This window comes from Podarcis cretensis (genome assembly GCF_951804945.1).
Source record: "Podarcis cretensis genome assembly, chromosome: Z".
Taxonomy (NCBI): domain Eukaryota; kingdom Metazoa; phylum Chordata; class Lepidosauria; order Squamata; family Lacertidae; genus Podarcis; species Podarcis cretensis.
The window spans coordinates 45,453,781-45,457,319 of record NC_137184.1 but is presented as its reverse complement, the minus strand read 5'-3'; the positions used below and the strand labels follow the sequence as shown (position 1 = coordinate 45,457,319).

The following is a 3,539-nucleotide window of genomic DNA, read 5'->3' as shown; positions in this document are numbered from 1 at the left end:
AAGTGTTTATCGTACAGCAAGGCTGCAAATTATGCGGAAGCTATGTTCCAGGAATTGCGCCTAAAGCCAAAATGGCATATAATCAAAACACATTGGGTGCAATGGTGGGTGGGAGTTTTTCCCCAGATGTCCTCTGCATTTCCTCCACACACTCCTTATTTTATTTTATTTTATTTTATTTTATTTTATTTTATTTTATTTTATTTTATTTTATTTTATTTTATTTTATTTTATTTTTTGCCAAGCTCATAAAGCTGAATTTACAAGTTTGTTGTTGTTTAGTTGTTTAGTTGTGTCCGCCTCTTCGTGACCCCTTGGACCAGAGCACGCCAGGCACTCCTGTCTTCCACTACCTCCTGCAGTTTGGTCAGACTCATGTTTGTAGCTTCGAGAACACTGTCCAACCATCTTGTACTCTGTCATCCCCTTCTTCTTGTGCCCTCAATCTTTCCCAACATCAGGGTCTTTTCCAGGGAGTCTTCTCTTCTCATAAGGTGGCCAAAGTATTGGAGCCTCAGCTTCAGGATCTGTCCTTCCAGTGAGCACTCAGGGCTGATTTCCTTAAGAATTGATACGTTTGATCTTCTTGCAGTCCATGGGACTCTCAAGAGTCTCCTCCAGCACCATAATTCAAAAGCATCAATTCTTCGGTGATCAGCCTTCAACCTTGCTAGCGTGTGAAATGAGTGCAATTGTGCGGTAGTTGGAGCATTCTTTGGCACTTCCCTTCTTTGGGATTGGGATGTAGACTGATCTTCTCCAATCCTCTGGCCACTGCTGAGTTTTCCAAATTTGCTGGCATATTGAGTGTAGCACCTTAACAGCATCATCTTTTAAAATTTTAAATAGTTCAGCTGGAATATCATCACTTCCACTGACCTTGTTATTAGCAGTGCTTTCTAAGGCCCATTTGACTTCACTCTTCAGGATGTCTGGCTCAAGGTCAGCAACCACACTACCTGGGGTATACGACACATCCATTTCTTTCTGGTATAGTTCCTCTGTGTATTCTTGCCACCTCTTCTTGATGTCTTCTGCTTCTGTTAGGTCCTTTCCACTTTTGTCTTTTATTATGGAAATCTTTGTACGAAATGTTCCTTTCATATCTCAAATTTTCTTGAACAGATCTCTGGTTTTTCCCATTCTATTGTTTTCCTCTATTTCTTTGCATTGCTCGTTTAAGAAGGCCTTCTTGTCTCTCCTCACTATTTTTTGGAAATCTGCATTCAATTTCCTGTATCTTTCACTTTCTCCCTCGCATTTTGCTTGCCTTCTCTCCCCCGCTATTTGTAAGGCCTCGTTGGACAGCCACTTTGCTTTCTTGCATTTCCTTTTCATTGGGATGGTTTTCGTTTCTGCCTCCTGTATAATGTTACGAGCCTCCATCCATAGTTCTTCAGGCACTCTGTCCACCAAATCTAAATCCTTAAACCTGTTCCTCACTTCCACTGTGTATTCATAAGGGATTTGACTTAGATTGTATCTTACCGGCCCAGTGGTTTTTCCTACTTTCTTCAGTTTAAGCTTGAATTTTGCCATAAGAAGCTGATGATCTGAGCCACAGTCAGCTCCAGGTCTTGTTTCTGCTGACTGTATAGAGCTTCTCCATCTTTGGCTGCAGAGAATATAATCAATCTGATTTCGATGCTGCCCATCTGGTGATGTCCATGTGTAGAGTCATCTCTTGTGTTGTTGGAAAAGAGTGTTTGTGATGACCCGCTTGTTCTCTTGGCAGAACTCTATTAGCCTTTGCCCTGCTTCGTTTTGAACTCCAAGGCCAAACTTGCCAGTTGTTCCTTTTATCTCTTGACTCCCTACTTTAGCATTCCAATCACCTATAATGAGAAGAACATCCTTCTTTGGTGTCACTTCTATAAGGTCTTGTAAGTCTTCATAGAACTGGTCAATTTCAGTTTCTTCAGCACCAGTAGTTGGTGCATAAACTTGGATTACTGTGATGTTAAAAGGTCTGCCTTGGATTCGTATCGAGATCATTCTATCATTTTTGAGATTGCATCCCAGTACAGCTTTCGCCACTCTTTTGTTGACTATGAGGACCACTCCATTTCTTTTACGGGATTCTTGCCCACAGTAGTAGATGTGATGGTCATCCGAACTGAATTCGCTCATTCCTGTCCATTTTAGTTCACTGATGCCCAGGTTACAAGTTACAGTATTCATATAAGTCTGGCCAGTGTTAATAATATATACTAAACTTTGAAGGTTATAACTCGAATTTGGCCTGGAATGGACTGATCCCAATTAATACTCTAGCAGCCATCTTCTGTACTAACCACAGTTGCTGAACAGTCTTGAATGGCAGCCCCATATACAATGCATTTCAGCTCCCACCCAACAACGGACATCCATGGTGATGGTCACTAGCTATTTTAAAAGGGATTTGAGAAATCTGAGAAAAAGCAGATGAGAGCCTTCAGTGCCTATCAGCTGTGATGGCTAAATGTTTGGTGACACAATGCATATAAGATTATATTAGATTCTGCACAGCAAATGTCACCAGGGAAAAGTATGTTAAGTTGTATCCGAATAGGAAGCCCTGGATGACGGGAGAGGTTAGGAGATTATTGAAGGCCAGAAACGCTGCTTTTAGAACTGGGGACCGGGTATTGTATGGTATAGAAAGAGAAAACTTGGAAGAGGGGTATCAGGAAAGCAAAAGCGGAGTACAGAGGAAAAATTGAGGACCATCTGAGAAATCATGATACTAGACAAATGTGGCAGGGAGTTCAACATCTGACTGGTTATAAATCGAGAAATTCATCAGTGGTAGAGAGTACTGCTTCCTTGGTGGGAGTGTTGAATACTTTCTTTGCCCGATTTGAGGTGATACCAACAGTGGCTCCAACAGGGATGCCAGAGCTATTGGCGTCACTACCTACAGGAAATGCTGTCAGGGTGCAAGAGGGAGAAGTGAGGTGAATATTAAAGGAGGTAAACACGAGGAAGGCTATGGGCCCGGATGGGGTAGATGGCAGGGTGCTAAGAGATTGTTCGGACCAACTGGCAGGAATCTTTATGAAGATTTTTAACCAGTCTCTGGCCCAAGCCACTGTTCCACCCTGTCTGAAATCTGCTACCATTATACCCCTGCCAAAAACATCAAAGATAGACAGTCTGAATGATTTTCGCCCTGTGGCGTTGACACCCATTATAATGAAATGTTTCGAAAAACTGGTGAGGAAGCGCATCTTATCTTGTCTGCCAGTGGGACTTGACCCTTACCAGCTTGTGTACAAGGCAAAGAGATCCACGGAGGATGCTGTGGCAATGGCTTTACATGCTGTCCTGACTCATTTGGAGAAGCAAGGGGACTATGCGAGACTGTTATTTGTAGACTTTAGTTCTGCATTTAATACTATTCTTCCGCATAGATTGGTGCCCAAATTATTAGACCTGGGACTTCCACCATGTTTGTGCTGGTGGATATTAGACTTTCTATCAAACCGTTCCCAATGGGTCAGGTTGGGTTCCCACGTCTCTGCGGATCTCATCACAAATACGGGGACGCTGCAGGGGTG

At 42.6% G+C, this 3,539-nt stretch overlaps 1 long non-coding RNA gene across 1 annotated transcript; it reads left to right on the top strand.

The window, feature by feature from the left end:
- The first annotated feature begins 2,498 nt into the window (after positions 1–2,498).
- Positions 2,499–3,323, top strand: LOC307207751. The gene is made up of 2 exons (XR_013834826.1): positions 2,499–3,181; positions 3,247–3,323. It is a non-coding gene; the product is annotated as an uncharacterized lncRNA (long non-coding RNA).
- The last annotated feature ends 216 nt before the right edge of the window (positions 3,324–3,539 follow it).